Raw genomic sequence first — 22,013 nt, 5'->3', positions numbered from 1 at the left:
TTTGGATCTTGAACAGTCTCAATCTAAAGTTAAGCAGGAGTTGCAAGCTCAAAGTGAAACCTGGCAGTGTGTTTCAGCAATGCCCTTCCTTCAAGGTTAACTCAAGGTGACTTTGACGTCAAATATGGTTATTATCTCTATGGAGACTTGATGTTGCTTAACAAGCATTTCCTTTTCCCAGGGAACCTTGGGATATATAGGCCTCTGATGCAGGGTGAACTGAATTCACAGCACTGTCAAACAATCTAGTTTCAGATTATTTTGAAGAAACTGCAATGAGTAAACTGACCATGCTTGCAATGTACACATAGCTGGGATATTAATGTCCCCATTAACATCCCAGAATCTTGTAAATTTTTGCTGCCATGTAGGTGTGTTTGCTTCCTTCTTGCAACAGCATTTCTTTTTCTCCTTAGAAAGGTCAAAAAGTAGATGTACTGCTTGAGAGGACTGTGTTCGCTGTGTTTCTATATCGCCTTCAGTGTCTGTCAGCTGGCTCTGTGACGTCCTGCCTGCTAAAACCTAACGGGTGTAAAATCTTAGCTGATGCGTCAGCCACCACGTTAATGTTTTTGTACCAGTAGCCAGCTGTCTGCCCAGGCAAAAGCTATGTCTCCAGAGTGAGTTGTGAAAAGGAGCATTTCATTCCATGTGGGCATAGGACTAGGCTGCCAGTGAATGGAATGGGTTCTTAATTAATGAGCAATGAGCAGATATATACTGTACTAGCCGACCTCATCTATAAGTCGAGGGCATATTTTGGGGCCAAATGATGTATTTTTATATGACCCATGGATATGTTGAAGGTCATTACGAGGAGCAAGGAAAGCATCAATGCTGCCTCGGGAGGCCAGCCATCTCTGGGTGCCAATGCCATTTCCCTGCTCAGGCAGTCAAAAAGCCAAAAGAGTAAAAGAGGTCAGTACTTCTTTTAAGCTTTGCTAGGACAGGCCAAGTTCTTACCTTTCACCAATCTACTCAGAGAAGGGAATGGTGGCTTTTTTGACAAGCGTTAAGGTATAGAGGAGCCCCTGGTGGCGCAGTGTGTTAAAGCGTTGAGCTGCTGAATTTGCAGACTGAAAGGTCACAGGTTCGAATCCGGGGAGCAGATTGACCGCCCGCTGTTAGCTCCCGCCAACCTAGCAGTTTGAAAACATGCAAATGTGAGTAGATCAATAGATACCGCTCTGGCGGGAAGGTAACGGCACTCCATGCAGTCATGCTGGCCACGTAACCTTGGAGGTGTCTATGGACAACACCAGCTCTTCGGCTTAGAAATGGAGATGAGCACCAACCCCCAGAGTTGGACACGATTGGACTTAACGTCAGGGGAAACCTTTACCTTTACCTAAGGTATAGAACTCACACTGACCCGAGGTTCTTGACTAATATTTCTAGACTTACACATGAGTTCTTAGGGTACTTGCAAAAAATACTTGCATAAAGAGGGAGAGGGAGGGAGTTAGCAGTATAGTACAATTTCCATACCCATAGGACTGATAGCTGCTGTTTGACATGCCCAAATATATCAAAATATATTGTCTCTAGGTTCTTCAGATGGTTCTATGGTATAGTTCCACCAGAGGTTGCCATATAATCATGTTGGCATTTTTTTAGTTCCTCCATTTCAACTCTTTCACCCATTTCACTAGGGTTTGATATTATCTATTACTTCTTGTTCTCACAGTAAGTTTAGACATGTATTTCCCACAGATACAGGTGCCATACTATAAGTTCCATACATTTCTAAAATCCATAATATTTGTCCCAAAACACACCCCAGACTTATACATGAGTATATATGGCATTTATTTACTCACTGCCAGAAATAGCCACATGGACCTAAACTAGAAGAGGCACATTTCAAACTAATTTGTTTAAAATGTTCATGATCTAATGCTGACTTTAAAGCTGAAACTTCCAAATGTTAGGAATTGTGGGAGTTGAAGTACAAAACACCTGGAGGGCCAAAGTTAGTCCATATCAACCCTATGGTATTATTGCTGTATTGCCCATTGGATATACCATAGTTATTAGTTAGTGACCTGCTGGATTTCAGCATTTCCTCTTTACACACTGTTATTTTCAAGAATATATCATATAACCAAAGGCACTCATTCTTGCAATCCTCCCCTCCCCAAGTTTTTCAAAATATATTTAGATAGGCTGAACAATTGGTCTACTGGCTGTGAATTATTTGAAAGGTTATTTCTCCAACACGAGGCTCCCCAATATTTGTTGCACAGTCAACCCTCCATATTTGCAGGTTTGACTTTTGTGGATTTGATCATTTACAAATTTGATTAATATGGTCTCTCTAGGAATTTCTATGTCATCTATATCATAGGGGTGACTTAAGGCTAACATGGATATTGTCTGCTACCAAGATGGCAGAATGTGTGCAATATACAGTAGAGTCTCACTTATCCAACATTCGCTTATCCAACGTTCTGGATTATCCAACGCATTTTTGTAGTCAATGTTTTCAATATATTGTGATATTTTGGTGCTAAATTCGTAAATACAGTATTTACTACATAGCATTACTGCGTATTGAACTACGTTTTCTTTCTAATTTGTTGTCGAACATGATGTTTTGGTGCTTAATTTGTAAAATCATAACCTAATTTGATGTTTAATAGGCTTTTCCTTAATGCCTCCTTATTATCCATCATATTCGCTTATCCAACATTCTGCCGGCCCGTTTATGTTGGATAAGTGAGACTCTACTGTATATGTATAGATATCTGAAAGGCTTGGTACTAAAAGTGTTCTGAATTTCAGATTTTTAAATGTTTAAAATGGCTGTATTTGTGTATATGTACATAATAATAATAATAATAATAATAATAATAATAATAATAATAATTAAAAAAAAACTTTATTTGTATTCTGCCCTATCTACCCAAGACACTCAGGGTAGATTCCAACGTACAATGGTAAACATTCAATGCCTCCATAAAACAAACAAATACTGACATAAAATCCCAGAAAAACCCCATATATGAAAGCATCAGTTAAAACCTAACATCAAATTAAACCTAACATCAATAAATTAAGCCAAGATGTTCAGACAAAAAAATTAGATCACCCAAATCTAAACACAAAATTCATTTATGTTTCAAATGCATCTTATACTGCGAACCTGAAAGTAATTTTATACAATATTTGTAATAATTTTGTGTATGAAATAAAGTTTGCAGAAAGCAATGGTGTTACTATCTCAGCCACCCATATGGACAATTTTGGAAAAATTTGAACTTTAGAATTCTGCATAAGGAATGATCAGTCTAAAATATAATATTTAATATGTGAATTTTCTGCTCTTGCACATTAACCCCTTACAACTAGTAACTTTGATGGGTATAAGTAAGATGCTAGTGGTAAATTCCCAGCTATTTTGAGTGAAGACTGTTATGGATTATACAGTAGAGTCTCACTTATCCAACACTTGCTTATCCAATGTTCTGGATTATCCAACACATTTTTGTAGTCAATATTTTCAATACATCGTGATATTTTGGTGCTAAATTCGTAAATACAGTAATTACTACATAGCATTACTGTGTATTGAACTACTTTTTCTGCCAAATTTGTTGTATAACATGATGTTTTGGTGCTTAATTTGTAAAATCATAACCTAATTTGATGTTTAATAGGCTTTTCCTTAATCTCTCCTTATTATCCAACATATTTGCTTATCCAACGTTCTGCCGGCCCGTTTACGTTGGATAAGTGAGACTCTACTGTATATGAAAATGTAGATAAGGTTTATGAATTCTATGTAAAAACCTACTGGTTTAAAGACAAAATGTAGCAACCAAACATTAAGTAGTTATCAGCAAGAAGCACAGGCTATAATTTCACCATTACCAAGAACAATACCCCAAAAGCATAAGATCTTGATTATTTTTAATTTCTCTAGTAGCTGCCTAATGTTGACTCCCCCTGCAGTTTGTTTTCCGCACTGCAGGGTCCTTGTTTTATTACAATAATATTGTTTATAGTTTTTCTCAAGGCTTCTTTTGAGATTGGGATTCAGCACGCACAGAATGAAAAATCACTTTGAAAAGTTTCAGAGCATATGAGGTTTTCCTTGGCATAGGCATTGATGTAATTTGTAATTTGAAAACGCTCTTTTCTGACCCACTGCCAGTTTTGACAAAATAGCTATTTTCCCATGAAGGCAATTAGAAAATAGTTTGGCCCATTTTCTGTGCATAGTCATTCTGCTCATCAGTAGTCTACTAATATGCCCTTGTGGTCATCCTGGAAGGTTTCTTTATTCTGTATGTAGGATACATGTGAACAAGTGGTCCTAGCTGTTCTGGGTGCTTTTTCTCTATTGATAACTTGATATGGTAAATGTGTCGCTTGCCTCCAAGAACCTGCTGTTGGCCAGGCAAAACTAACCATTCTTGTGTAAAGCCACGCCTTTGTGATCTAACTGCTATGAGTGTAGAATATTTATGATGTAGTTAACATGGAACAACTATTATTATCTAAGACAGTGGTTCTCAACCTGTGGGTCCCCAGGTATTTTAACCTACAACTCCCAAAAATCCCAGCCAGTTTACCAGCTGTTAGGATTTCTGGAAGTTGAAGGCCAAAACATCTGGGGACCCACAGGTTGAGAACCACTGCTCTAAGAGTATACTCAATTACTAGCGTTTTGCTTTTTGAGGAATGGAGTCCTATCACTTGTTTTTCTTCCCACTGCAAGAGTTAAGTCATCAGAAAAAGGGCAAAGACCCCTTTGAACAAACAAATCCTGCCAAAACACCCCCCATCATAGAGTCATCTTGGGGTCTCTATAAGTCACAAAGAACTTGGAAGGCACACAACAATAACAGAAGATGTCAGTCACTTACATTTCATGTGGCCACTTAGGCATCACAAAAAAAACACAAAAGGAGCTGCATCAGCAAAAAAAAAAAAAAAAGAGAGAGAGAGAGAGAGAGAGAGAGAGAGAGAGAGAGAGAGATAAAAGTACAGGGATTGTGCATAGGCAACTTTGTGTGGATGTGAATGTCAAAATGACTTTTAATTGAAGTAGGTTTACATACATCTTCCCATAGTGGGGAAGACTGTCTGGCTGACATGTATGCTTGCTCATCCTATCATCTAAGTGAAAAAAGTTGGTTGCAATTTCAAGGCCCACACTCCCTTACTGTAATCTATCTGTAGAACACAGTTGCACTTCTCTCATTCTGACAGTCCCTAAAATAATGTGAGTTGTATCTTCCTCAGGGAATAAAGTTATTATTAAAATTCTGATTTAAGAGCTAGCTGTACAGGAGATTACCAAGCACTGACTGCAAGCAGGAATTTGTAATGAAATAGCACAGGGACAGCCACTGGCTTCCATGTCAGAGATGCTGTGAACCCATTCTGGCTTTTCTTCTTCACCAGTGGAGCTGTCCAAGGTGCTGACCCTCTTTGGGGGTTAGTATTAAATCTGGAATAAAACATAAAGGCTTTATGACACCACTGGCATGGAAGCCATGAGATGTCCCTGAGAAGCAATACAGGCTTTTAACCCTTCTGCTGGTCAGTCTCTCTACTCCATGTTCCCCAGCCCATTGAACCTTTTTCCACTAGGATTTCATAGACAGAAAAAGCAGCTTTCAGATAGCTCCTGTGGAGCAGAGAACATGTGGCAGAAAAATTATTTCTTTTGCTACTTTTCTTCTGGCACTATGGAACTTCCAAGTAAATGTGCCTAACATTTCGCAGTGAAGGTAGTTAGATTACAACTCTTGTTTGTTGTTAACTGCTGTCAACCTCTGGTGATTCAATGAATGGGAGCTCTCCAAGTCAGCCTGTCATCAGCAGCCCTGCTCAGTCAGGTCTTGTCGATTCAAGGCTGTGATTTCATCAGCTAAGTCAATCCAACTGTAATGTAGTCTTCCTGTTTTCCTAGTTCCTGGTTCCTGGAAAGAAGTGACTATTGGGGTGATTCTAGAGGCAGGATCAGAATTCAAATCAACCTTAACAGATTAGACAGCTGGGCCAAAACTGACAAAATAAATTTCAACAAGGAGAAGGGGGCTGGGCTGTGGTGCAGGCTGGTGAGCAGCCTGCTGCAATAAATCACTCTGACCATAAGGTCATGAGTTCGAGGCCAGCCCATGGCGGGGTGAGCACCCATCAATTAAAAAATAAAAAATAGCCCCTGCTCATTGCTGACCTAGCAACCCAAAAGATAGTTGCATCTATCAAGTACCACTTATAAAGTGGGGAGGCAAATTTAACTAATTTACAACGTTGGAATGAGGAAGTGCCGTCAAAGTGGATGATGAAGCAGCTGCTCTCCCCTGTAGCCAGAATCGAACATCCCCTCAGGAGAGGGTTAAATTGCCTCTGCGTCTGCCTCTGTCTTGGTTCTATGTGCATATGGGCATTGAATATTTGCTCTATATGTATATAATGTGATCCGCCCTGAGTCCCCTTCGGGGTGAGAAGGGCGGAATATAAATATTGTAAATAAATAAATAAATAAATAAATAAAAATACTACACTTAGGCAGAAAAAATGAAATGCACAGATAGAGGATGGGTGATGCCTGGCTTGACAACAGTACATGTGAAAAAGAACTCAGAGTCTTAGACAATACGTTGAACATGAGCCAACAATGTGATGCAGCAGCTAAAAAAGCCAGTGGGATTTTGGGTTGCATCAAAATGAATATAGTGTCTAGATCAGTGCTTCCCAACCTGGGGTCCTCAGGTGTTTTGACTTACAACTCCCAGAAATCCCAGCCAGTTTATCAGCTGTTATGATTTTTGGGAGTCAAAGGCCAAAAACATCTGGGGGGGGGGGCAGGTTGAGAACCACTGGTCTAGATCAAGAGAAGTAATGGTCAGGCCCCACCTGGTCAGTTTGGTCAGACCTCACCTGGAGTACTGTGTCCAGTTCTGGGCATGTCAATTCAAGAGAATTTTGACAAGCTGGAAGGTGTCCAAAAGGGGCAACAACATGATGAAAGGTCTGGAGACCATGGCCTATGAGGAGTGTCTGAAAGAGTTGGGTCTGTTTAGCCTGAAGAAGAGAAGGTTGAGAGGAGACAAAATCACCTTGTTTAAATTGTTGAAAGGCTGTCATAAAGAAGAGGGAGTGGGCTTGTTTTCTGCTGCCCTGTAGACTTGGACAGGAAAGGAGATTCCACCTGAATATTAGGAAGAACTCCCATAACAGCTTTTCAACAGTGGAACTCTGCCTTGGTGGAAACTCCTTCCTTGGAGGCTTTTAAACAGAGGCTGGATGGCCATCTGTTGGGGGTACTTTGATTGTGCTTCATGGCAGTGGGTTGGACTAGATGGCCCTTGCAGTCTCTTCCCATTCTATAATTCTGTGATGCTGCCTCAAACTTTATTGCCATTACAACTTATAGTGATCCAAGTCACTGTATCCTACATAGTCCTACTCATATCTTGGGCAATCACGGCTTCCCTGATTGTGTCTCTCCATCTAGAGTGTGGTCTTCCTCATTTCCTACTGCCTGATAACTAACCAAGTGTTATTGTCCTTTCTAGTGAATCATATAATCTTACAGTTATCTAAAATCTTGGAGTTTAGCAGTGATCTCTCTGTGGTTGCTAATTTTGTCAGAGAAAGGCAAAGAGAATGGCAGCTGTAATGATACTGACTGCAGTGCAGTAAAACATAGGGCTTTGATGCCACTCAATCACAAAGAGACCCCTGCTGGCATGTCGCTGTGTGTTAAGAGCACTGTAGCAGTCTTCAGCTATTTGAAACGGAGAGTGCAAAATGCAAAGACAAACCAAAACTGACATCATCCGATTCCCATGTTGCCTGGAAGATAGCTGGGATTGTGTGTGTTTGTTTACCATCTCCTTTCCTCTGTTTATTCATTATCTCACATCTTTCATTGATAATTGCCACTCGGGATCAAAAGGCAGTGGAGCAAAATGTAACATTGCAGTAGGGGACTACTTAGAGATGGAACAAGACTTTTGAATACATTTTTTTCTCAGTTTCATAGAGCTCTCTGCTGACTCTTTCTTGATGAGCTTGATTGCTTCCTCACATGAAAGCAAATCATTTTTTTAAAAGCAGATGCACGCTACACTTGCAAAATTCTGTACTACAGTTGTCTTGGAAGAGGCAATGGGTCTGTGAGGCAATGCCACTAGCCATGATTCACCGGGGGATGAGTTAGGAAGATTGTGACAATAGTTGAAAAACATTATCCATAGTTTTTATTTATTCCTTTATTAGGATGGGCCAGGGTCCTACATCATTGACTTAATTACTAATGGATCACTTTCACACAGCTGTATAAAATCCACATTGAACTGGATTATATGTCAGCGTGGACTCAGATAATCCAGTTCAAAGCAGATATTGTGGATTATCTGCCTTGATATTCTGGGTTATATGGCTGTGTGGAAGGGCCTTAAGTATCATCTTCTGGTCCATCCCCCACCCCACAAATCCCCTTTAATAGCCAGCAGCCAACCCAAGTGACAGAGATACATTTTGTTAACAATTGGGGTGCAGCAGGATAATGTTTCCCACAGACTTCCACCAGCAATCTGCAGCATGATTAGAAATTATGACAGGATTTTGTGACTGATTTTGGCCACCTAGCTTGTTCATGAAAGGGGGCTGGAAACATCCTGCTGTGCCTTAGTCACCAACAAAACTGATGTCCATCAATGGCTCCCTTGAGTAAAATTTGGGATTCTGGGGGCATTTACAATGATGGCAATAGAGCCACAATCACACATAGGTAGTGTAACTGAATAAGGAGCAGTTACAGATCTGTAGTTATGAGTTATAAGTCTATAATTGCAATATGGGAAGTCAGCCAATATTTGTAAGCAGCATTTCCAACAAGTTTCTCAAGAAAATGAATATACAAAGATTAAGCAAACTGTATTTTTCCACCTGCTGGGCCAGTGGTTCTCAATCTGGGGTCCCCAGATGTTTTTGGCCTACAACTCCCAGTAATCCCAGTCAGTTTACCAGCTGTTGGGATTTCTGGGAGTTAAAGGCCAAAAATATCTGGGGACCCAGGTTTAGAACCACTGTCTTAGGTCATCTGTTGTTTCCAAATTGGAAGTGTCTAGGTACAACTGTTTTTTGAAAACCATCTTAAGCCCCAAAAGAACGGTCGTGAAATTGAATTTTATGGGAGAATCATATCCACTATATGAGATCCAGCAAGTCAATGGGCTGAGGTGAAATTTAAAGACCTGCTTGCTACTCCAGCTTTGCTGCTGCAGATGAAGGAGAGGGTTTTAGCTTCCTTCCTATTCTAGTGATATTAAAAACAGTCAGAGGGGTAGAGAAGAGCTTTGAAACCTGCCTTCAATCACAGTTTTGCTGCTACAGATTGTGGTGTGAGAGTGAAGGTTTAGCTTCTTCTGGGTCTGAGCAATATTAAGCAGAGTCAATGGATTGGGGTGAAAGTGTAAAACCTACCTGCTCCCCCACTTTGCTGCTGTAGATCATAGGGTGTGAGAGGAACTTTAGCTTCTTCTGAATCTTGGAAATATTGAGCATACTCAACAGCGTATAGAGAAACTTAAAAGCATGCCTATTGCAGAACTTTCCTCCAACAGATTCTTAGTTCTTCACCAGCCTTTAGTTCCCTTTTCTTGTTGTGACCGGGAAGGGCAAAACTTGCCCTCTTCCTTACCAGAGTACAAACTCGTCCTGCTGAGCTAATTGAGCATGGAGTTCTGTACTTAGTACTCGGAGTGGAATCGATCAGATCAACTGAACAATCTGGAAGGGCAGGGGGGAAATGGGGCCTTTTAGCAACAGATGAGAAATCGGTAAGGCCAACAAGTCAGTGTGGCGAGCTTGTTTGAATCTGGTCAATGAGAGGGTTTATCATAAACAACTCACCACTTGATCTTAGAGAGCTGCACTTCCCACTGTTGTCCCACTTCTTCAGCACCTTTTTAAATTTCCCAGTTTCTCCCTCCTCCTTCCATTTTCCTTTGTCTTTAGCTTTCTTCACTTGGAATAAACTGAAAATACAAAACTTGTCTGCACTCAGCAGGTGCAAAGGCAGAGAAAGTGGCAGATTTTTTCCTTACCTTTATTTATTTATTTACATCATTTTTATCCTTTATACTGTACCTTTATACAGTTAATCCCTCTGTATCCATAGATTAAATGATCTAAAAATTCCAAAATCAAACCTTGATTTTGCGATTTTTATATGAAGGATACCATTTTCCTACATCATTATATACAGTGAGATTTGAGCACCCACAGCTTTTGGTTTCCATGGGGGGACCTGGAATCAAATTCCAACAGATACCAAACACACACTGTACAACCTGTGGAGTCTCACAACCCTCCCAGCAGACAAATCATAACGGAAGTTACATTTTGTACCTAGTTATACATAAGTAAGATTCTTTGCTCATATTTGACTTTACACAGCCTTCACAGATACAGTAATGAAACATGTCTGGTGCTGACTCATTATTACCATGAGCAATGCTGACCGATTTTGACCAAGAGTGCCTGCAGCCTTACATATGCAATGCATCTTTGGTACATCCTAGAAATTGGACAGCGCCAGCCTACCAGCACATAGTAAACATCATTACTACAAAGTGGGGTATGTGCTGTTAGCTTCATGTGATTAAACATGCTTCTGATGCATCATCAATACAAGCAATGTCTGTGATGCCTTGGAGGGTTGTGAAAATAGGCTGTGTGTTAGTCAGAAATGAGCCGCTAGATTTGTTCTGAGCTCTCTGAACTCCCATTGACCTCTGCTAAGTCAATTTGAGGACTGTCCAGAACCTGCTCCACTTTCCTCATTTTTGATCATTCTTTTTGACTTGTACATTTGAAAACAAATTCTTAGAAAACATCAGTCTATATGTTTTCTATATACATTATAGGGTTGCAAAGTTATAACAGCAAAGAATCCATCCTTTACATTCAGTTCAGCTTGTGGGGGGGGGGGGTAATATTGCATACTCTATGTCTCTTACTCTGCTCTTACATGCCCATGGTGGCTATTTATGCATTGTTGAAGAAAGAGGACAACACTTTTCATAAAATTTGCATATATAGTGTGCTTTTGTTATTCACAAGGGGTTGATTCCAGGATACCCCATGGATACCAAAATCTGTAGGTGCTCAAGTCCCATTATATTGTGTCCCTTATATTAAATGGCAAAATCAAGGGTTGCTTTTGAGTTTTTTAAAAAATATTTTCAGTTTATGGATGGTTGAATCTATGAATGCCAAATCTGTGGAAATGGGGGGAGCAAAGTCTACATAGGTATAAGAATGACTTGCAATGTATATGATACTAACAGATGCTATCCTATTATTATTTGGCAAGAGCGTATACACACTGTAGAAATAATCTAGTTTGACTAGTTTGACTATTTGACTAGACTCCATTTTCATTGCCATTGCTCAGTACTATAGAATAATGTAAGTTGTAGTTTTTGCTGGTGCCTCCGCACACTACAGATTGCAGGATTCCATCATGTTAAACCTTGGCAGTGAAAATAGTGTCAAATGACATTAATTCTACAGTGTGGATGCACCCTAACCGAACCCCTAAAAGTGATGTTGAAATTATCTAATAGAAATATATTATCTAAATCACAGACCATAGCAAGCTTGTCTGAACATTTGTTGAAGATCTCCTTGAATACTGGGTTGAGAGTTGGGCACTGTGCTTGGGAAAAGCATCTATCTAGATCCAAATATGTGGAAGGTACTGGAAAAGGTAATAAAGATTGTGTGTGCCTTCAAATTGCCTGTCAACTTAAAGTGTCCAATGAATTTTATCAAGTTTTCTTAGGCAAGGTGAGCTGCCAGTTTCTTCCTCTGAAATATAGTGATTAGAAGGATTCTAAGCACAAGACCTATGATTAACAGCCTTTGATGAACAAATGAGGGATATAATAACAGCTCTAAAATGTGCAAAAGGTGCCATAAATTTAAGGGGTCTTTTCTCAACTGCTGCCTGAAGAGGTAGGATCAGAACTAATGAATTCATAGCAAGGTCAGCCAGAGTTGTCTTGAAAGTAAATACTTTTCAAGCTATAACAGTGAACAGGCAAAGAATCAAGTTAGAGAGATGTAGATGGATTTATGTCACTAGATGTGGCCCAGTTTGTTCATCAGCTCCTTTGGACATTCTGAAATCTCACGAAAGGGGAAACCTCCTACATGAATTGCTCTTTCTCCTTTCTCAAAAGATTTAGGTGCATCTACATTGTATAATCAATGCCATTTGACATCACTTTAACTGCCATAACTCAGCTATGGAATCCTGGGATTTGTAGTGCGGTTTTTTTTATCGTGTCAGGAGCAACTTGAGAACATACTGCAAGTTGCTTCGGGTGTGAGAGAATTGGCTATCCACAGAGACGTTGCCAAGGGGACACCCAGATGTGTTACCATCCTCCTGGGAGACTTCTCTCATATCCCCACAAGCTAGAGCTGACAGACGGGAGCTCAATCCATCTCACGGATTCGAACCGGCAACCTTCAGGTGAGCAACCCAATCTTTAGGTCAGCAGTCCAGCCGGCACAAGGGTTTAATCCATTGTGCTACCATGTCTCCTAGTTTGGTGATGCACCAGCATTCTCTGACAAAGAAAGCTAAAGACCTTGCAAAACTACAATTCCTGTTTTCCATAGAATGAGCCGCCCCAAGTCCCTTTAGGGAGAGGGGGTGGTATACAAATAAAGCTTATTATTATTATTATTATTATTATTATTATTATTATTATTATTATTATTATTATGATATACACATAAACACAGTATAACACAGAAAATGAGATGTATATACTGGATTATTATTATTATTATTATTATTATTATTATTATTACAATTAAAGTGGTTTCAAACTGCATTAATTCCATAGTGTAGATACACTCTAAATTGTTATACCCATTCATTCAAATCTGTCTAGAAAGCTGATATGGATGTGAGATATTTATGGTTACATCATTGTCGGGGTGATGCAGTTTGGTATCAGCTCAGAACAATCTGAGATCATTATAATGCACTTAGCCCTTAAAGCTATGATTTCCAATATGGAGAAGAGATTCCAAGTATAAATTGATGCTGTTCTGAAGATCTGAGGGTGTTCACTTCAGACTTGATGCAGTTTCACTGTTTTAAGTGCCACGGCTGAATGCTACTGAATTATGAGAGCTGTAGTTTTACAAGGTCTTTAGCTTTCTCTGCCAAAGTATACTCGTGCCTCGCCAGACTACAACTTCCAGTATTCCAAAGCAGTTAAAGGTCTGTCAAATTGCAGTAATTCTAAAGTGTAGATACAACCTATGTTTTGCTTGGAAATGTAGGCTGGAGTAAGTCTACAGTAAGCCCTAACCCCACCACTCCCACAGAAAAGAAAAAATAAAACATAGACAGTAAAGTCTGGATTCTACTTTTGAAGGATGCATTCACATTAGGGATGCATCAGAAGACCCTGAGAAATCTTGCTCCTGTTCTTCCTGATTTTATACTGGGTTAAAGTAACCAATCCAAGGAGTTGATATAAAAAAGGTCTCTGAGTTGACAGAAAATATTCTGAGATAAATAAAATGTACATGGTTCTCTAAAATAAAATTGGAAAGAACAGGGGGGGGGGGAATCTGGGACTTTCCAGTCTTTATAATAGCACGGTTACATCCTAAAGAAAACCTGGAAAGTCCCAGATTTTGTGCATGTCCTTTCTAATTTTATTTAGGAGATTCATACATATTTTGGAGATTTGACACATTTTATGTCAGCTCCCAGTATAATCAGAAACTTTTTTACACCAACTCCCCAGGTCTGTTTATTTTCACCCAGTATAAAATTGGAAAAGACAGGAATAAAATCTGGGGCTTTTCAATCAGTCTGGAGGTGTCCTAAGTTACAAATCCTCTCCCTCTGAGAACTGCACTTGCATCTAACAAGTATAAGGACATAGGCCACCATGAAGCAAGACTCCAGCCAGATTCTTAAGAAAATCTCTGTTCCAGCCTTTCTCAACTTCTTTACCCTGGAGGAACCCTTGAAATAATGTTTGAGTTTGAGAAAACCTGTATAAAAATTATTCTATTTGCAGTTCAAATTTGTGTATTACTGTATATGTTGATTTGTTTGTTTTAATCATAATCTCTCATGGAACATATAGTAGCCTCTCAGAATCCTAATGTTTTGGAAAATCTGGTTGAAAAACTTTTCTCTGTACTCTTAGGTCCGAGTATCATAACCTCAAACTGCCTTGGTTTGGCTCCAACTGACTCAACTGTTTACATTGGTCCAAAGTCATGTTGCTTGGGATTCTGGGGCAGAATTCAGAGCAACCTGTGACTTTGCTTAAAGTGGTTCAATGCTCCGTTAAGCAACTTTTACCTCACATTAACCCAGATTGGCTACATCAGGCATGGGCAAATTTCCTGAGCTATATGGAACTGATTCAGCTGACCTTCGCAGTTGTCAATGTAGACTGCTTCTCCCTTTGGTCCATAGCTTTCCTCACTTGCTGCAAACTGAGCTCAAAGCGCAACTCTTCAGTTTGTACTCAATAAGGGCCCTTCCAGAAGGCCCTATATCCCAGGATCTGATCCCAGGTTTTCTCCCAGATTATCTGGCAGTGCAGACTCATATAATCCAGTTTAAAGCAGAAAACCTGAGACCAGGTCCTGGGAAATAGGGTCTGTCTGGAAGGACCCTAAATCAGCAGGCGAGAGAGGAAAGGAAGGTTGGAATTTTGGCTTTTCTAGCAGGCTCAGGCGAAAGCAAACCTCTGTAGCCTGTCCTAGTTTTTCTGTTTTTTATTTATTATTTTTATTTATTACAATACTTGTATCCCTCCCTTCTCACCCAATAGGGGACTCAGGGCGGCTTACAATAAAACTTTTGTCTAATCTTCCCCACAACGGCCCCAATAGCTTCTTCCTCCTTGAGTATAATCAATGCTAGCCATCGTATCCAAGTAAGAGATTAAAAGAAGTGTGACAACTTTTGATTATAGCTGCAAAGAACTGTAAAACAAGGAGTGGCCAATAGATGTTGCTTGTTTTACTGAATTGGACAGAAAAACATCCTCATGCAAAAACATATTCCTCATCAACTCATAATTTTATTTGCCAATCCTTAAGTAAGTGCAACACACTCCTTGTAGAGAAAAGTGAAAAGTTTTTGCCACCTTGACCACACCCTGATGATGCTTTGTCACATATCATAGTTTTCATCTGTGGAATGTTGGAAGGTATGGAATACTAAATAATGTTTTGAAACAGTTAAACAAGGTAAAGACAAATCAAGTTTACTTTGTGTGCATCAGAAAAAGCTCAGTTCCCGGTACCGGTATCTGATGACACAAAATCCACTTTGGTATCCTGCAGTCATGCTGGCCACATGACCTTGGAGGTGTCTACGGACAACGCCGGCTCTTCGGCTTAGAAATGGAGATGAGCACCAACCCCCAGAGTCGGTCACGACTGGACTTAACGTCAGGGAAAACCTTTACCTTTATCCTGTAGTTTGCAATTAAATTTGGTGCTCTCGAATATTTTGATCTAAGAATACCAAAAAATAAAATAAAATAAGTCCACACTGCACTGATTCTTTCACTGAGCCAACGAAAAGGAGCAAAATACGTCATGCTAGTTTTCAAAGCTTTACATGGTTCTTCATCAGGCAGAGATGGCAAAACAACAAAATTCAAGAGTGAGTATTTATACACTGCTGAGAACAGAAGTTTGGATTGGGCTCATTTCCTCATGTGCAAAGTCCTGTGCTTTTGGCAGCAGAGCGCTGAATCTGCTCTACCCACACATGCAGGATGCACTGGCTTTCTGCGTACAGAAAGATCCCATAAAAGGGGATTGCGCATGCAAGAAAGGGAGCTTGTTTAATCTACCATTCCTTCACCCCTATCTTGCAAAAGCCAGCAGTTCTTGTGTTATGTTATGCATCCAGGACTGTTTTTCCATATGTGCTTTTGGAACAAGCAGAAGGGATTTTCAAATCTTTTCAAATCCTTTCCTTACTTAGTTTATCCATACCTCACAACCTCTGAGGATGCCTGCCATAGATGTGGGCGAAACGTCAGGAGAGAATACTTCTGGAACATGGCCACACAGCCCGAAAGACATACAATAACCCTATTTTCAAATCTGTTTGAAATGGAGAGGAGAGGAAAGCCCTCTTTGTGTCTCTAGCATCTTGTGTTAATGAGTAAAATAGAACACATTTGCTGCAAAATTAATTGAATTCTTAAAAGTATGGTAAATAATAAGGTGTCCAGCAATAATATTAATAATAAATCAGTCTAACCAGGCAAGTTAATAGAGACCTCTTATTGGATCTCCAACATCTTTAAAATTAGTAAAAAAAAAAAAAAACAGGAGGGAGGGAGAGAGATTTGGATCAGACACTTGGGGAAGGTGAATGAACCACTTATCTGCTGTCATTCTCTTGGTAATTACCCCTTCTTCCAAACTGTTTTCCTGATTGGAAAGGAATTTAAACATGTGAAGGTTTTACAAAGGCATGGGGTAAAAAACATCTTTGATGGCCAGTTTTCTTCAGGAAGACAACACTTTCCCTGTGCTGTGATCCAATCTAAATCAGTGTCCCCAAGCAGCTGCTAGTTGACATATTTTGAAGAGAAAGATCTGTGATCAGGTCTCAATTTTCTTCTCTCATTAAATGTTTAGTTGCCAGAGAGATACTTAACTGTGTTACCATATACTTTAGGTAGTATTTACAAAAAGATGGATTAACTGTACTTGAAAGTGAAACACATACGTATGTACTATGTACAGTACTGCTTTTATGTCAGTTTTTCTGATGTTTCAATGCTAAAGAGATGCTTTAAAGTTACAGATCTGAGAAGAAAAAGAAACTTGTGACTGACGCCCCAGGCATCATTACAGAATTCAAGCATGAAGAAGAATGTAGTAATATCAAGCTATCGTGATGAAAGTAAACTGATGGCAGGGGATCCATTCCTTGATCTAAGCCAAGTTTGTCAGAATGCCCTGAACCAAGTATAGTACAAACCCAGTGAGATATGCATTCCTGGATTTCACATAGATAAATAAAACCACGGATAATATTGTACCCTATTGAAATGAAGGACTTCTGGTTAAAGAATATCAAATAATTTGCATGGAAACCTAGAAAATGCCTAGAGATAACATATTTTGTTGGACATAGATAAACAAAATCATGGCTATTGGTTCCACAGATACAGGGATGGTACTGTATAGGTCGGTGCTTCTCAAATTGTGTTCCTAGGGATGTTTTGGACATCCGCTCTCAAAAACCCCAGCCAGCTTACCAGCTGTTAGGGGTTATGGGAGCTGAAGTACAAAACATCTGGAGACACACAGTTTGAGAGACTGTAGTATGGATGTTCCACCCCAATTTTTTATGAAATATGATGGAAAAGGGAGGATAGTGACCTAGGCCCTTGGGTAGGAAAGGAACTAGAGAATAATGAAGTGGCCAAGGAATGTGCATTCTTACCTCTCCAGGTCTCTAATTTCAGCCAAAGCTACTAAGAGATCCAGAAACCGCTGGATTCACACCAAGAGCTAACTGAAAGTACTGCATTCACACCAGTGATTAACCATTCATAATTTCCTACACAGGACAATTTGTGTGCATGTGTGGGTGCAAATATACCTCTCACACACAGGCACATAAAAGCTGCTCTTTGCGGAGAGTTGCCATACTGCAAGAAACATGGTTGTACATCCATAACTGTTGCTGTAGTACTATGCAAATCCCTAACATAGTTAGGGCTTTGGAAAGTTTTTTCTCCTGCAACTGCGACTCTCAGAATACCTCAGCCAGCCAGTATTGATTATCCTTATCATTGTCCTGCCATTTACTGAATTTTATAGGAGTTTTACATGATTTTGTTCTCCTCCTATATGCACACACCAGCTTCTTCTGTCTTTTTCTTCCCATGAAAAATTTTAAGGAGAGAAAAAAAACAAGTCATTGGCAGAATGGCTTTACATTGTTAGTGTTCAAAGCTTTCAGTCTGGAATGCCATAATCCACAAACATATGAATGCTACATGTGAATAAACTAATAGATTGAGATAGTTTGTATCTAACTATGTAACATTGCATCCATTGGCAATCACACAATATCTTTTCCTCATTGCGGTAAGAGAGTATGTTATGGTTGAGCCTTATGGCTCCGATTCTGGGAGACGTAGTCGTAAGACTCCTCGGGAGTCAGACTCTCTTGAGGAGCGAGAAAGGAAGCGGCTGCGGGACTTATTTGCAGAACCAACTGATGAAGACTCCTTTGAGGGTTTTACCGAGGGAATGGAGGAAGAGATGGTTAGCTCAGAGAAGGATGATATGGAATGGACTCGTGTGAGGGAGGATTTGGGTGCCACCGGCAATGATAGTATGGGAGGCGACTGGGGGGTTGCAGGATTAGACCCGTGGACGAGCTGGAGGGATGGGACGGAATCCACAGCTGGGGATGCTGTGGGGCGTAGTCAAAGGTGTTTTAGCTCTGATGAGGAGGATGATGATGAGACACCTGGAATTAGGGTAACAGCTGACAGCGATGAGGAGTTGTAAACTGGCATAAAATGGGGTCTAGAATCCAGGGCTAATTGCATTGGGCAAGGTAATCTGGACGAACGCTTGGGCTCTTGTTGGGAATTTCCTGAAGACGGGTGTGATTCGTTTGCTGAATACGTAAGTTACCAAGGACACTGGGCATAGACGGCGGGAGGAACTGTGTGGGCTTTTCCTGTGCAACTTGTGTTTAATCTTAATAGCTTGGACCTCCGTCGTCTTTTTGACGGACATTAATTGCCTACTCTGGATTGACGCTGGACTGACTGACTGACTTCGACCTTGGACTATCCCTTCTGTGATTATCGGTGGAACTGGTGAACTAAAGACGTCTGTACCTGGCCTTCGACCTTGGACCGGATTGGGACCCCGCTGACTGCTTCTGCCCTGATTGATGTGTTTGGACCCGGAGTTCGCTTGCTGCTCGGAGGAGTAACAACTTAGTTAATCAACCACAGCTGTTGAGTAGCAGAGAGTAATCTGCTGCCAGTTATTTATGTTTCATTGAATCTTAGTTTACCAGTTTTGTTTGTTTTAAGAGCCAGGCTGAAGTAAGCATTTTTGGTTTAACCCGGATTAAACGGGAGTTTAATCCGGTTTATCTTTTGAACTGTTTTTTAGTATCTTTTCGTATTGAAGGCGAGTTTTTGCCTAGCCCTTTGTCTTTTACGGGCATTTTTGGTTCTGTATCTTTAATAAACTGTGTTGAATCTTATCTGGTGGCGTTCTGTCTGTGACAGAGTAGGTCTGCATGTCCTCAAATGGGAAAATATTCAACAACTCAGTGTAACCAGTGCTGCTAGCACTGCTAGTCTTTGGAATATCTTTGTACTAAGAGCACTGAGTTGATCGTATTTATTATTTTATCTGTTTTATGATTATTGGATTTGTAAGCTGCCTTTCTACCAGAATGAGGGAGCTCCATTTATTTATATTTGTTCAGTACAGTGGCCATTGGCTGTCTGTTATTCCGTCCAACAGAAGAGAAGAATATATATTACAGCATCGTGTGTGTGTGTGTGTGTGTGTGTGTGTGTGTGTGTGTGTGTGTGTTTGTTTACTAATGCGGGGGTAGGGTGAACGAGTTTCTTCAAGTGTAAATTCTTGCACAAGATTCATCACTATTGATGCTAGAAAACAGCACCTTGTCTTGTGCTAAAGAGACTGCTGACTCAGACGAAACCACTGGATACAAGAATGAGAGCTTACCATTACTTTTCCCTTTCTTGAAAGCTCTGCAGAGATGTCCTAAGTGATTGATAGAGGAATTTAGATTGTCCCCCATTCTGAGAAGTAGGAGCCTGTGACTTGGCATTAGCTTTTCATCTCTTGCCTGCCAAACACCTTAATCTTGGTTGGGCTGTTAATCTAAAGCCATACAGCAGTTTGGAGTGGCTGTTGATTTCTCTGGAGAAAAGATGGCAACTACTGCAGTTAATGTTAGCCAGTTTCACTTCTTGTTTTAGGTCTGTCCAGTCAATGGAAGAAAACACTTCCTAGCACTTACAGTTAAAATGCATTGGAAAACCATTCAGTGATTCCAATGTGTTCAAAATCCTCAGCAGTGTATTAAATGATGGGAAAGGGCATAACTCGGGATAGGAGCATATGCTTTTTGTGTATGAAGTCATCTCGAACTGGACCACACAAGTCAAAAACCATGGAGAGAGATTGCTGTTCAACGTAGACAATATAGTCGTGCCTCCATATCTGCAGTTTTTACTTTTGCGAATTTGGTCATTTGTAGATTTGATTTAAAATATTATCTACTGGAAACATTAGGTCCTCCAGTATGATTATGTGATCAATTTCCTCCAGTTATGCTGGAGGATCTAGAGATTCCTAGAGACAAGATACCCCTCTAGGAATTGCTATGTCCTCCAATGTGATTCTCTGGTCAGCTTCCACCAAAAATTGACCACTGAGTCAGGCTGCAGACCTAGAAATTCCTAAAGAGGTGGTCTCTCCGGTAAAAAAAACAAAAACAACGTCTGTTTGCAATTTTCACTTTCATGGAGATCCTGTGCAAATGTGGGGGGCTAACTATAATGAACTGGAGAGAGAACTTTTTTCCTTTTATATCTTTTCCCCAAATTTGAGTTTGGGACTCAAGCCAGATTCCAACAGTTAAAACAAACATAGTTGGAAATTAACAGCATCAATGTTACTGCTACTGCTGTGTGCCTTCAAGTCATTTCAAAGGCTTCTGTAGTCCTTCCCAACCTGAAACAAAATTATTGACACCTCCAACTCTACCTCAGTCGTGGGTCACTGGATGATATTTCAGTTTGCTTTAACCTCTTTGCCTGCTTCTTTACTTTGCCATGATTTCCTGTCCTCCTGAAATACTTGTGATGTCCTTAGCTGTGAGGAGACTTTCCTAAATGATTTCTGCCAGGGAATTTGTTATAGGGCTCTTTCTATTTATTTTTTCTATAGATAGAGTCATCACTTATGTTTCTTTGGCTTGTCTTCTGGGACACTCTCTGTATTTACTGTGATCTTCAAAGCCATGATGATCTTTGTGGCTAGAATCATAATGACTAGCTCTAGTACATGCTTCCTTCATCAAAAGATAACAAGAGAGCAATAGCAATTCTCTTGAAGCAAGGACCCCTTGATAAAGTAGACTCAATAACTATTTAATAGAAACATGATGTTTTTGTGTTGCTGTTGTTTTGTCTGAAGTAATTTCTGACTTATGGCAATGGTTCTGACTTACAGAATCTATCACTGGGTTTTCTTGGAAAGATTGTGGGGGTTTGGCTTTCTCTGAAGCTAAGAGAGTGTGACTTGCCCAAGACCAACCAGTGGCTTTCCAAGCCTATTGTGCCTTTGAAACCTGATCTCCAGAGTTGTAATCTGAGACACAGATCAATACATGATAGTAAAGGTAAAGGTTTCCCCCTGACATTAAGTCTAGTCATGTCCAACTCTGGGGGTTGGTGCTCATCTCCATTTCTAAGCCAAAGAACCGGCGTCCGTAGCCACCTCCAAGGTCATGTGGCCGGCATGACTGCATGGAGCACTGCTACCTTCTCCCCGGAGTGGTGCCTATTGATCTACTCACATGTGCATGTTTTCGGACTGCTAGTTTGGCAGAAGCTGGGGCTAACAGCGGGAGCTCACCTCGCTCCCTGAATTCGAACCACCAACCTTTCAGTCAGCAAGCTCAGCATTTTAACCCACTGTGCCACTGGGTTATGATACATGATACAAAAGTTTAAAATCAATTAAACCATCATAACATTTGAAAACGGTGAAGAAAATAGAAAGGAAAAAGTCAGTGCAGCACATTTTTAAATCCTTTCCTCTCAAAAAGCCATTCTTAAAGGCCAGCTGACACAAAAGGCTTTTCATGTAAGTAGATTGCCAGTTTAGTCCCTCTGGGAAGGGAGTTCCAGAGACTGGGATCAACCACGGAAAAGGTC

At 40.2% G+C, this 22,013-nt stretch overlaps 1 protein-coding gene and 1 long non-coding RNA gene across 3 annotated transcripts in view; both read left to right on the top strand.

Annotated features, from left to right (window-relative positions):
• kcnb1 (potassium voltage-gated channel subfamily B member 1) overlaps positions 1-22,013 on the top strand; it is a 226,329-nt gene that overhangs the window by 182,068 nt on the left and 22,248 nt on the right. The window lies entirely within an intron of this gene.
• LOC134298502 (uncharacterized) lies at positions 13,553-18,929 on the top strand. Its single transcript, XR_010005609.1, has 2 exons — positions 13,553-18,702; positions 18,786-18,929. It is a non-coding gene; the product is annotated as an uncharacterized LOC134298502 (long non-coding RNA).

This window comes from Anolis carolinensis, chromosome 4 (genome assembly GCF_035594765.1).
Source record: "Anolis carolinensis isolate JA03-04 chromosome 4, rAnoCar3.1.pri, whole genome shotgun sequence".
Lineage (NCBI taxonomy): Eukaryota > Metazoa > Chordata > Lepidosauria > Squamata > Dactyloidae > Anolis > Anolis carolinensis.
Note: the sequence above shows the minus strand (reverse complement) of the source record. Positions and strands in the feature narration are given on the sequence as shown.